This window comes from Lissotriton helveticus, chromosome 8, assembly GCF_964261635.1.
Source record: "Lissotriton helveticus chromosome 8, aLisHel1.1, whole genome shotgun sequence".
In the NCBI taxonomy this organism is placed as follows: Eukaryota; Metazoa; Chordata; class Amphibia; order Caudata; family Salamandridae; genus Lissotriton; species Lissotriton helveticus.
Window position 1 is genome coordinate 75,585,219 of NC_136069.1, and position 14,373 is coordinate 75,599,591.

General features: G+C 43.1%; 1 long non-coding RNA gene across 1 annotated transcript in view; it reads right to left on the bottom strand.

Annotated features, from left to right (window-relative positions):
- Nucleotides 1-1,363: 1,363 nt before the first annotated feature.
- LOC144771471 (uncharacterized) overlaps nt 1,364-14,373 on the bottom strand; it is a 130,523-nt gene continuing 117,513 nt past the window's right edge. Inside the window, exon 5 of the long non-coding RNA XR_013599296.1 lies at nt 1,364-1,458. This is a non-coding gene — a long non-coding RNA (uncharacterized LOC144771471). The remainder of the gene's footprint in view (nt 1,459-14,373) is intronic.

Sequence of the window (14,373 nt, forward strand, 5' to 3'; positions counted from 1 at the left end):
AACACCGTTCGGCGCATCATCATTACAGTGAGCAAAGCATGTGAAACCCGATCCATACCGCGACCCCGGATAGCCTGTAACAGCATGTCATTGCCTCCCCACAGTGCAGCCAACAGAAAGCATCAAAGAGGAAATCCGGCAAGTGGGACTCACCCGAAGTGGGGGCGGACCCCAGGAACAAGGCCTCCACTCCAACAGCAAGACATCCAAGACACAGGCAGGAGCCCATCCAGTGAGGCACGCCTTCCCGGCCAAGCTCAGAAAGACGAGCCCGCGACCCGGAAGCAACTTCGGGAACTCCAGCCCCAGCCACAAAGGACCGGGAGGTGCACACAGAGCACAGCAGGACACTGGCTCCAAGAGAGACTGTCGCCCAGCAAGCCCGGCAGGCCAGGACACAGTCCAGGGAACCCCGCGCCCACACAGCCAGGCAGCCGGGCAGGGGGTGAAGAATGAGCACTGCCACTCCAGCCCAGCAGGAGCAGCACCAGAACACCAACCATTCTGTCAACAGACAGAAACAAAAGAACAGGAGGGCTGCTGGGTAAGTACTGCTGATGTACTCCTGGTGGGAGGGGCATTATTAGTGTCCCAGTATTCCTCTTGTTTTTTTCTGTCGGGAGATGGTCATCTCCACTTTGTAATGAATGGGACGAGGACATAAGGGACCTGAGGGTAATATGTGCTTTATTTGAGCCAATCTCCCGGGACCATTGTGGTGTCCCAGCACCTATCTGTGGGATTGATCTGGGTTTTTTAGTTTGCGTGTCGATCTAACGGCTCGATGCCACTCCACCCATGACTAAGCAACCAGTGACATCGGGCCTGGGTCTCAGCACCTGCCTGACTACGTATTTCTGAGTCTTAGTTGACCTGCAGTTCGTAACGGGCAAATTAGTCAATAAAGATGAGACTTCTGTTTTATACATGAATGTATCGTTATTCATAGTGACATCGACTTTCTCAATATTAACATTCCCCCATCTAGCTGACTTTTCAACTACACCATCTAATCCATACTTCATGAAAGGTACTTTATCGGGGGCCTGTTCTTCGGTTTTGACAATTACTACTCTCCTAGTTACTGCCAATCTACCCAATTTGAGGACTGCAGTTTTACAGCAGGAAATCCCCATGTGCACAGAACTGTTAATTCTCCTGCTGTATTTATTTTCCCCTTGGCATGGAGGAATCTCCTGGAAACCTCATCTCTTCCTCATCATACTCATGTGAGATTCAGGAAGAACAGGATTAAGGTGAGTAGACTGAAAACTGAGAGCTGCTGGACAGTTTTAGAGATTACGAAGGGGATTGACGCACCTCTATATGTGTCATAAGCCTCCAATGGAGACCTCACCAGCCCCTGCAACTTATTTTCTGCCATGGGAGAAGTCTGTAGATTCAGCTTCAAACATCTTTGGATAAATAGAACCCATCACCTCCATCTTCTTTTTTCCCCTAAGAAGAATATCAGGAGGAAAAAAATCTTAGCAGTCTTCAGTCCACTTTTCCTGAAAACAACTACAAACATTCAGTTACACATGCATCTGCACTTCTTACTTTTTCCTGGCAATTGGGATGTTTAATAGTTTTGAAGAATAGAGAACAGGAGTGTGCCATAAATTCTAAAATATGGCACATTCCTGCTTTCTCTGTGCTAGCACACTTATGGCTACCTAGTGCTGGATCCACTGAATCACTGAGTAGACATGGAGGGGTCTACTGCTCCAGGCATCAGTGGCTATTACAAAGAGCATGAAGATGTGGCCTACCATACCGAATGACTCCACTGAAACTGCTGCCATGCCCACAGTATTGCGGGAGTGATACCGCAACCTCACCTCGACGCCTGACTTCTTTCACAGCTTTTCTCCTTCAAGATAGGAACTCAACACACTGCACAACTCCTTATGGCCAAACTAAAAATTTAACAATTAACAATAACAGTAGAAAATCCATAGACCCAGTTAAGACCTGGATGAATATAGTAGCATACAACAATGTCTCAACAGGTAATACTTTAGTAATTATTCACGCAAAGTAAAAGAATTACACAGAAAATTGAGAAAACACTAAGGATTGATTTTTGCGGTTTGTATTCACAGTGGGAACAAAAATAACTTTGGGACAGCATTATTGTTTCCCTGAGAATGTGCAATAGGTATGTGGTAGACACATAGTGCTCATGAGAAAAATGTCAGTACAAAAAACAAGACAGTCACAGTGGATAGTCCAGTAGAACAATCATACCACCCATATAAAAAACTAACAGACAATTTTACAAATTCAAGTATATTTATATCAGCATTTTACTCATGCATATGAACTGAACATTTACGTTATAGGTGCTCCAAGGGGAAATCGTGCTTGAGGAAGTGCTCTTGTGAGGGGTGAAAGTGTGGAATGGGGGTGTTTATACATTATTAACACAATGTCTGTAAAGAAGACCTGTCTAATTGCCTGATCGGCTGAGAACATATCGAAATACATAGTCATCAGATAGATACAGTAAAGAAATTGATGTTATTAATGCTGTGAATCAAAATCAGTACAGGTACGTAGTCACAGTCGACGTTTCAACCCCATAGACAAACGGAGGTACATTAGGTCCTTAAACCTGGGTCTTCATCAGGACATAGGAAGACACTATAAATATATACGAAGTGAGAGGGATAACCGAGTTGTTATGGATGACGGATGTATGTAACTACAAAAGTGCGATAACAAAAAGGCAGTGAATGTTCACCTTATGTCGACCGGAACAATAGGTGGAAAGATACATCAATGGGCCCCTAGGCGCCTATGGGAGAGAGGCTAATAACAACAGCCAAGTCCCTTAGTAGAATGTGTTGGTGCTGAGAAATAAATAAATAAATATTTCTTAGTATAGTGGGCCAATGGTGATTTATAGCTCAAAATGGGCCCTTCGGAATAATGTACTCACTAAATGAATTCATCAAACAATGCGCTGTGAGGCGTCAGTCTATTTTGTGGATGTGAGCATCTAGCGGAATTAATCCAGGAACATCTAAAAATAATCTCCAAATGTATGAAAGTAGAGGTAAATGGATGAAGATCTGGGCCCCAAGGAACAAGAGTAGAGACTGGCTATGTGCTCCTTTTACTGATACCTCTCCGTTTGCTGTCAATAATGAAACACTGTAACTGTACATCACGAGATTATCTATAAATAGGTATCCTTCAATCTAGCTCCACTCGACTATGCTTTTGGGAATGTTCATGATTATTTGAGTTGAGCACTTTTTCATTTATTGTATATAGTGCATTTTAAATGATGGTTTATTTTGTATTTGGTTGATTTATCTGATGTCATTTGTTTTGTTTTTTCAATAAATAGATTTTTTTTTAAATGCATAAAAAACAATTAGTTACAAAAATACACAAATAAATAACTTTAAGTACTGAAAATTAAATATATACTAAATCAATGGACCACCAGGCAGTATAGATTCAGCAGGTAGGTTTATTATCCCTTGTTCTCACATCCAGCACGACGTGTTTCGGGCAACAAGTGCCCTTGTTCACTTAGTGGGTCTGTGGTATGTTATTGGTTATTTATAAATAATACATATATATATATATATATATATACATAGATACATACATACATACATATATATATATATATATATATATATATATATATATATATATATATATATATATATATATATATATATATATATATATACATATATATGCGGAGTGGTGTGGCTCACTGGTTAGAGGCGGCAGACCCGGAAGCAGAGAACGGCCCGGGACCAGGGTTTAATTCCCGACGCGGCAGGGTCGTGGACCAGGGTCAGCGGACTCGATAATTCTTGCCTCGGTGCCTACTCTAACCAGGGATCACACTCGGCAACTCGGGGCATTAGCTTGCCTCATCTCTACAACGGCCCCCCACATTCGCCGGGGATGCCTGGTTTCACCTTGGAGATGCCCAGTTAGGCACCATCTCACAGGGATAGCCAGGACGGGTTCCCCAGCGGTCTACAGCGCCAGGACGCCTCAGGGCAGCAGTGCGCTTTACAAGACCACATACATTACATACATTACATATTTATAGATCCAGTCCTGAATCATCCATTCAAACACAAACAGGCACCGACTCTGTGGGTTTGCAAATCAAAGGTAATTTAATCTCAAGAAAACGATTATATATATATGTAATCTCCGAAAACCAACGTATTGATATAGCCTGCGGAAAAAGGAGGAGTTCGTACCTTGAAGCGTGAACAATTTCAGATGTACAGCCTAACCCACCAACATGTTTACGTCTAAAAATGTATTACGGTCAGGCAGGCTGTACTTGCGTCAGAGGTACAGTCGCGGAATGCTATCACCAGCAGCCAGGAGCTGTAAGTGTCAGCGATAGACACTGACAAATAACTTCGGTGCACGAATCACTGGGGTCAGAGTGTATTGAAATTGGAAGATGTTATTTGAGATGGCAATAAAGGTTATGTGATGCCTGATACAGTTACTTAGAAAATTGATACAAGTAAGTACGCAGTCCACGTGTGTGGAAGAAGTGGTAGATATATCCAAAATCATGTTGGGAGTCATCCGCGATGGTGCTGTCAAGAGTGGAAATAAGTACAAACCTTTAGTAATGTGGGCCTACGAGGATTGTGGACCTCTGTGAGGCACAACATATATGGTATATCTCTCTTGATAATTCGCCACGTTAAACACATAAAGGAGTACATAGCAAGCCAGCAATTGATAGCACATCATGTTGTGTTGTATCATACAAATCAGTATGTTAGAGGTCAAATGACTAAAATAACCATAATAAAAGTATCAAGTGGGTCCATTTGGAGTAAGTTGTGGGAACACTTGTTGAAGTATCTTAAGCACTCAGACAGTGAAGGCAACGGAACAGAAAAGAATGAGACATTTCATCAGAAAATATCACAGCATGACATGATATGACATTTTTTTAACAAAATCAAACATACAGCTGAAATCATTCTGTGTTGATGCAAGACACGTGTTTAGGGGTTTCATCTAATTCATTTAGCCCATTCTGTATGGTTTCTAGGGAGTTAATCCATCAACATTCACGAATATTCAGAATTGCGTTAATGTCACCCACCCCTAAGGACCAGTGTTACCTTTTCCAGTACAATCCATTTGAGACTCTCTGGTGGGTGTTTCAGTGTTTGGAAGTGTTCCACTAAAGGGGTACCTTGGACATTACATCTCACCCTACTACAGTGTTGCAAAATGTGCACCTTGACTTTCTGGTCTGAGAAAAATGGCAACAGCACTTGTGAGGTACGTGAAAATAACAGCGAGAAGGCATTGATTTAAAATTGCACAAAACATGAATATTGGAGGAGACAATTTTACAAAAGGATGTTAAATGCAAGAAGCCGTAAATCTGCAGATTTGTGTCGACGGCGCTTCAAACTGCATTAAATCAGGTCATCATCAGGACAGAGATTGCACAAAATGAATTTCACGCTGTCAGAATAATAAATAAAGAAAGAGAGGAAATAAGATGGGGGCACGTATAACTTGGCACTTGGTGAATAAGTGCAAGTAAATGGTTAATATAGCTGGCTCTATGCAGTCTTTTAGGCTGAGAAGGAGAGACATACAAGAAGATTGGTGTTATACCACTGGTTTGAATGGAGACTCTTATGGTATTTGGACATTAAGGAGCAGATTTACAAGCCCCCTGCGCCACCAGTATGGCACTTTTTGTGACGTACTGGAGGCGCATTTCACTTCACCATATTTACAAGAAGAGGAAAAGCCACCCTGCGTGACTTTTCCTCTCCTTGTAAATATGGCCCCTTCACACACAGCACGTTGTGTGGAAGGGGCTGTCCATGGGTGTTGCTGTTGGTGTTTTCACGCAACACCCATGGAACGAGACACATTTCCAGATTTAAAAGGAATCGTAAATCTGGAAATGCATGTGAATGCTACGCCTCTGTAGCGAGGCACAACGAGGAGAGATGTTTTCATTTCTCCTCGTTTTTTCCTCTTTCAATACGTGCTGCATTCTACAGCACGCATTGGAAGAGGAAAATGCCTGTAGTGATTGCTTTTGTGCCAGAAGGTGGCCCTTCCTGCACAAAAAGAAGCATGGGTGCCTGCGCTGGAGTATGGCTGCAGTTTGTGCGCCAGAGCAGGGGAGAGCACCGGAATGTGACATATTATTTTAAATATGTCGCATTCTTGTGCTTCGGAAGTGCCGCCACATGGTGCAGCCAAAGGGCTTGCTGTGCCACGCTGCAGCACTTCCTTGTAGATTTGCCCCCAAGTCTCCACATGTCGGGGACCAACGTACATGAGTGTAGCTTGGGTGCTGAACACCGTGGCCTAAAAAGTGAAGAGGGTCACACAATTAAAAGAGGGCTCCATCTGTGGAGAGTTAATCCAGGGCAAAGGGACTGTAAAGTGTAACAGCCGGTCACACCTGTGGGGAGAGTCCAAAATCAATAAAGATCATCAGAGAGGTTATAGGAAGGCTAAAAAAGGCTCTGGGTATCAGTGAGAAACAAGTGTGGTTGGGGCGTGGCTTAGGTGCCGCGCAAGATGGACGGCTAGGCGAAGAGCTCCTCCGTACCGCAGCACCTCCCTGTAATTTTCCGACGGTGAGGACGACCGTCTTCGATGAATATCAGCAGTTTCTACAACCGGAACATGCCGCGAACAGTCGGAGCCCTTCTGCAGCCTTTCCTGACATGTTCTGACGCTTCTTTGTCGGATTGAAGTTCTGAGGCGCACGGAACCGCCATTTTGTCTGCTGCCTCGGCTCTGGCGGTTCCTTTGACGAACTTTGCCTGTCCCAATTCCTGCCACAGTGCTCACCGCTCCAATGCTGTCTTCTGCCACATCATCATGCAGGTTAGCCTTTGAGGCTCACGCGTCGCCTATTTGGAGATATGCAGCCACCATTTTCGAGTTCCCGCGCCTGCTGTGGAGATCACGACTTTTTGTTTTTCGCAATTTAGCAGTCTCTCATGCTTTCTTTGTGACTTTCAATGCCTTCTGCCTCATTGTTTTTCGGAGCGGAGCTGTTGCAACGTGCTTTATTGTCCCAGGCTTAATACTACGGTGTATGCCCCTGAGGCTTTCCACTCGTTTATGCTGGCAGAATTAAGTCGTAGTCACCATCTGACAGGAATTGCATAGTCATCTGGCTGGTTTATTCAAATATGTGCAGATGATGTTTTATTTCTCCTCCTCTCTCCTCCAAACTGAATGCAGTCCAATGCTGGTAATGAAGCCTTTCAGGTCAACTCGTCAGTGTACCATTTTATTGCTTCTACCGGCAAAATGACTCATTAGAACGGAGCTACAGTTTCTTTCAAGATACTTCTGGGTGATTTTCTTGTTTGAAGTTATTCACAGTCACTCGCATGTCTCCTTCAGTCAGTCAGTCAAATTACTTTATTGCGATAACTTAATATCATATAAAGACGATGGCAATACAAACATACATATATAACAAATACATTCTTCTAAAAACATTTATGATACAATACTATAAAAATCATACATCAGTTTACAATTCATAGTGATGTAATGATACAAAGTGCAAAGTGCTAAAGTGCAAAGAATACTAAGATACAAAAAACTAAAAAAGCTAAAAAGGGAAATCCCCGGAAAATAGGCATTACAACCACAAAAGTCCCTGAGAAAAAATCATGCATGATTAAAGGTCCAAATATAGACACATATAGATACATGTAAATACATAAAAGGAATCTATATAGGAAGAATAACCACATTTTTTAATCTATCATTCCTGCTCCTAATAGCTCTAACCAAGAAACTAGCTACGCAAAACATAATCTTGGGAGTCTGTAAAAGCTGTAAATAAATAAGAGCAGGTTTAACCTGGATAAATCCAGCTTCCTTGAGAATAGGCACCAAAAACTTTCTCCTAGCATCAATGTAATGGCTACAAAACATTACAAAGTGCATAGTATCTTGTTCGGAGAAATGATCGCAAGTACATGGTAACGCCTTATCAGGGGTACTCCATACAGGATAAAAACCAAGGTTAAAATGTATCAAATTATAACGAAAACGAGTTAAAATAAACCTGTGGTAGGGATGGGTCACTGTATTCAAATAATTCTCTGGGCCGTCGGGTATTGACAATAATAAACTAACCCTAACACTGGGTTTTTTCAACTCTCGTTCTTCTCTTTCCAAAGATAAGAGCTCTTTCATTGCTAGTTTTGTGGTCTCTATATCTTTAGATACTATAGAATCTGTATCGAGGTAGAGCTCAGGCCTCCTCAGCCTTTTGAAATTTTCCTTAATGTAAGTCAACCAACCAATATTGTTAACTTTGTCCAAACACAGACAATCTTTTAAAATAATATGGTTTAAGGGGATTTCCTTATTAAGCCACAGCTTCAGCCAAGCAACTAACGGTGCTATTTTTATTAAATCTGTAATGTAGGCTGCCCCTAATTCCATATGAACAGTGTGGGACGAGGTTGACTGTGGGACTCCAAGGACAGATCTAAGACATTTATTTTCCATCGTCTGTAAGGGGGCCAGACCCTTATGTCCCCAAATTGAGCCACCATAGGATGCCACTGCGATACATTTGGCTTTATAAATTTTCAATATGGCTGCGATTGGCCTAGCCCCGAGTTTCCTAGAAAACCCTTGTAGGGCTGCAGATGTTCTGGCTAACGAGGTTGCTCTATTCTTTACCTGGGGTCCCCAGTTGCCCTTCTCATCAAAGGTAATCCCTAAGTAAGGAAAGGAAGTTACACGGGCAAGTTTTTCTTGTCCACATTTAAAAGTTTTATGATAATTTTTCCTAGTTACCCTGCCCATAAGCATAATTTGAGATTTTTTCGCGTTTACTTTCAAATCAAGAGAGCACATAAACGCTTCAAAGGCGTCCAGGAGTCGTTGCAGTCCCACCCCGGTACGAGCAAGAAGAACCGCGTCATCCGCGTAAAGGAGGACAGGGATCCCCTGTTCCCCCGCACGCGGAATGTCGAGGGTTACGTCCCTAAGGGCGGGCTCCAAGGCGTTCACATATAATGTGAACAACAGGGGCGCCATAATGCACCCCTGTCTAACTCCTTTCTCTGAGGCGAAGACATCGGTACACCTTCCTTTAGAGGAAACTCTAATTTTTGCGGTAAGGCCAGAATGTAAATCAGCCAGTAAGTTGACTATTGACCTATCCAAGCCCATTTCCAATAGTTTTGACCATAGCTTAGATCTGTTGACCAGATCAAAGGCTGAGGAGAGGTCCATGAAACCGAGGTACATGGACCCCTCCTTAGCCCTAGTATATTTCTCAATCAGCAGATGGAGATTAAGGCATTGGTCGAGGGTGCTTCTTTTAGTTCTAAAACCATATTGCACATTTGTCAAAATGCCATTCTCGTTAACCCAATCATTTAATTTTGCTAGTATTACTCTTCCTAAAATCTTAACTGATGAATCAATCAGCGAAATTGGTCTGTAACAAGCAGGGTCCTGCCTGTTTCCCTTTTTAAATACAGGAATAATTATGGATGATTTCCATGACAAGGGAATATTCTCAAGGTTTAATGCGTTAAAGACCCTGCAAAGTAATCTTGACCAAAAATTAGGAAAGCATTTAAAAGCGTCTGCAGGAACACCATCGGGTCCTGGCGCCTTCTTCTTCAGGGTACAATCAATGGCATGTAAAACTTCCGATACTTCAAAGTGCAAATAGTTCCCAATGGCGTTAGTGTCAACCACCTGAGGGCCAGGATTTCCGCTAGTATGATCGGAATAGATAGCACTAAAATGTTTAACCCAGCCATCATCAGGAATATTCGATTCAAGGGGAGAAATTTCCTCCCCTGTAAATAGAGGCTGATTGACAATCTTCCAAAATTCTCCACTAATTTTCAGTACTGCTGGGTCTGAAAGCTTTATCCAGGCCTCATCTTTAAGCTGTTTTTTCCGATCTGCTATGGCCTTTTTATACTGGGCTCTGCAAGTAGTAATGAGTTCACGATCTTTTGGAACAATTTTTAGAGCGTTTAACAGTGCAGAATGTGCTTTAGTACAGCTGCGGTCAAACCATCTTTTGATGGGCATTTTACTAGGTATGGAGGCAACAGATAACCTAGAATTAATCTTATTGCATATACTAGCGAACGCAGTTGTTACTTCCCTATCTTCAGATTCACTAGATAGGCACACTCCAACTTCACCCTCAGCCTCAAAAAGTACCTCTTGTATGAAAGATTCCGGAATTATACTATCCCATTTCAGTCTTCGTCCTTGGTCTTTAGCCCTAAGTACATGTTTGAAACTACAAGGGCCATTTTTTAGGCCTATAAAGTCTGTGGCCACAATATCCAATGAAACAGGATTATGGTCACTGAAAACAGAAACCACAGTTTTATACATTAAAACCTTAGCTAAAAAACACGCTGAAATAAATATGTAATCAATAATAGAGCCATTGTCAGTTCCCTTAAATGTAGGAACCCTCTCCACCCCCTCTCCGCAGCCAGACTCATATAAGTTCCATCTTGCTAAAAAGTTCTCTAAACATTCCCCCTGTTTGTTATGTTCAAGATGAATAGGCAAACAGTTTGGGGGGGAATCTACATCATCGCAAACACACATTAGTGAACACGGGTGTATATTAAAATCTCCCAGAAACACAATTCCAAAAGAATTAACGGTTTCACTATAGACTGACAAAAACAAATCCAATCTATCTAGGCTATATAAAGTGCCCTCAGATGCATTGGAATTATAAAAATTTATAAATAAAATGTTAGGGAAATCAGCGGAAGAAAGTTCAACAATTAAGCAATGCTCGGACCCAGAGTCACATTTCTTTAAGCTTCCATTAATGTTCAATTTAAAGAGGGTTAACAAGCCTCCCTTAGCTCGTCCAGCAGTGCTAGACACTGCAGGTATACAAAAAAGGCTATAGCCATCTAAAGAAAAGCTATTATTTTTATCCCATGTTTCCTGCAATGCAATAATGTCGAACTTATTCATCACATCTAGCCATGCCGCATTACCTACTTTGGCCTTGATTCCTGCAATATTCCAGGTAAGTATGCTAAGTGCTGGTGCATAGTTCTCTTCACAACTTGAGTGATCAGGCAAAAGTCAATCGTTTTGATCCAAAGAGGATAGAGGTGCATATCGATTGGACAACAAAAGGGGCTGTACAAAGGGATTTTGATAAGCGGGAAGAGCTGAATGATTTAAAATATTTCGGTGTTGTTCTCCTCCCCATCTATTATTTGAATCCCAATTGTTATCCCTCCCAAACGCTGGGGTCCTGGGGTAGGTGACATTCTGTTGTTCTCCATAAAAGAATTTTAAAGTTAGAGGTACAACAGTGCCATTCCTGCATTGGGGCGGCAGTAAGTTAGTAAGGAAGTTTGGCAACACATCTGTGTGTGAAAAACTAACTGCCACACAATCCCCTTTAAATTTTTTAGGACGATTTCCTAACCAGGAGACCCTTTTTGCATTTTTAATCTCTTGAGCCAATTGCTGGGCCCCCCCTGGGGCTAGTCTCATGTTGTGTGTGAGCCATTGCAAAGCCTTATTAGATAGGGTGGTTGGGGTTTCCACAATACCAGCTTCTAGTGGGGGAACATTAGCAAGTACTAAGACAACGGGGGAAGCTTCCACTATAAATTGTAGAGGGTCTGTTAAATGGGGCTGTACTGGGGGAATTTCAACTGTTAAGGGAGCGGCCCCATTTCCCAGCTGTGTCATTAGTATCTAAAACCAATACTTGCGATGGAAAACTATTGGATGATAATTCATCTGGAGCGGCACACTCAGGAGTAGCACGCTCTCCATAGTTATTACCCATGTTAACGACCAAGGTGGAAACATTTTCAACTCCCTCCACTAGCTTGTTCTGCTGGCCACCTAGCTTTTTAACCTCAGTTTGTAATTTATCTATTTTAGCGATTAGAGGTTTAACAATGGCTTTGATTTTACTTTCAATTAGTTCAGCAATTTTAAGGAACAAATCATCATCAGCATTAAACATTGCCCTTCGCTCTACGTGATCCTTTAAGTTAACCTTAGGAGTATTTGCCCTCTTCTTCCTTACCCCTGATCTTAACCCTCCCCGTTTTGGCTGAGGTTTTGCCCTCAAGTGTTCGGCCCGGGAGGCCTGATCGGATATCGATTGGTCTTCATCTGAAAGACAAGCCTGCGTTTCTATTTCAGAGTCACTATCTGTATGGTTCACAGAGTCCACAATGAGTAACTCAGGGCTATGCACAATATTTTCAGTGGGGTTGCCATTATCTTGGTTAACAGTAGAGATGGAATGCACTTCACAGTCAATCTCCGCAGATGTGATGTCATCTGTGGGGGGAGGTATGGTCGGGCTCAGAAGTCTTAAGTCTGGTGATTGACTCAGCCCCAAGGATTCTCTCCTCTGTGTATTAATTTTTTTTACAGTTTGGACCACATAGTTATCCATCGTATTTGCAGTAGGACCAGTAGGAGCAAGACCTTTTTTCCGCATAATACTTTACCAATAGAAGACGATGTCCACAAACAATAGCAGGTGCAAATGTTGCGTATTACAGTGGCTTACTTATGCAGTGGATAGTACCTTAGGCATCCAAGAGCGTCCAACAGGGTTTCTGGCCCTGTCCCTGTCGCCTCCTGCCGCTGAGGGCCGTAGAGGGCCCGCCCTTTGCCCGGGCTTAGCCCCGGGCGTCCCGCTCGCGTCCCGTGACGCGGGGGTGTCAGGGGCTTTATGGGCCGGCGGCGCTCTCCTGGCGCGTCAATTACGCGCCGCCGCGTTGCCTGCCGGGTGTTGAGGTTCCCGGAGCGGCGGCGCGAGTCTGGTTGTCAAGATGACTCTCGGCGGTGGCGGCTGGAACTCCTAGCTGCCCCTGTAGCTGTCGGCGTGTGGCGAGTGGCGTTGCAGGTAAGTTTTGAGCAATTTCCCCTGTCTCCTTCAACGCAGAAGTTTCTCCTATAAAGCACAGTTGAGTGGCCGGTGCTTGCTGTTGCGAAGCTGGTGTAAATTGTCCCGCATTTCAAAATTTTATTGTCTGGTAGTGTCTCACTACCGGTCTTGCGCAGAACGTTCTAGAGGGAGTGTTTCAACGTAACATAGGTGGGCCGTTGCTCTCTTGCCTTCAGTGGTCAATATCTTTTACATTTGCACTTTGGTCATCTATACTTCTCTGGCCTGGTCTCTTTTATGGTGAATCTACGCAAACCCAAGTTTGTGTTTCGTCCTTCTGCATCTTCTTCTGTGAACTCTTCTAACTTGGGTCCCTCACCACAACCCCCCAAGATGGCGACCTCCTCCTCTCAACGCTCTTCATCGAGCCACTTGCCATTAAATAAATCATCACCATCAACTAAATCACCTCCTGCTGCAGCGTCATCTAACAAGAGGCCAAAGCAAGACTCTCTCTCATCGGAATCACCTCCTCCATCGCCTTCTATGGACTTAATTTTAGAAGAAATCCGCGCCTTGCGCCCATTCATTGAGGAAACAAGTAGAGATATGCAACTTTTGAAAGAAAAGTGGGAGGTCATGGATACTCGTATTTCCTCTATAGAACAGCAAATTCCGGAGGTCCATTCCAACACACAACGCATTGAAGCTTTAGAAAAGACTGTCCTATCTTTACAACATCACACAGAGGATTTGGAAAATCGAAATAGGAGAAACAACATTCGTGTTCATGGTTTGGCCGAAACTATTGAGGGTGATGACCCAGTTACCTTCTTCACCTCTTTCTTGCCGAAACTCTTGGATATGCCACCTTCTACATCTATCAGCATTCAGAGAGCACATAGACTGGGATCACGTTCAACCACCTCTACGAAACCTAGAGGTGTCATCATCCTTTTCTTGAAATTCACAGACTTACTGTCCATTCTATCTGCAGCTAGGTCCAAGCGACAACTGTCTTGGCAGGGTCAACGGGTCTACTTATCTCAAGATGTTTCCAATGCCACAGCTTCTAGACGTAAAGAATTTCTAGCTCTCCGACCATCTCTCCGTTCTCTGGGAGCTCGTTATGGTCTATTCCACCCTTGCACCTTCAGAGTTACTTATCAAAACAAATCCTGGTCCTTTCAAGATCCGGGCGAACTTCGTAATTTCCTTCTTCTGCACAACAACGATGGAATGGAATCCTCCCCTTCTAACAGTGGCTAACCAATGTTGCGTTACTCATGCATATGATCTCTAGATGTCTCTTTCTTGTTTTGTTGTACTGATGTTCCTGCACCTATTACTGTTTTGTACTGTTTTTCTCTATTTTTCTCATTTTTCTTCTCTCCCTTTCATGTTTCTTCGCTTACTTCAGGCTCCCTGTTGCAAATTCTTCTTCCCTTTCTTTATCCTTCTTT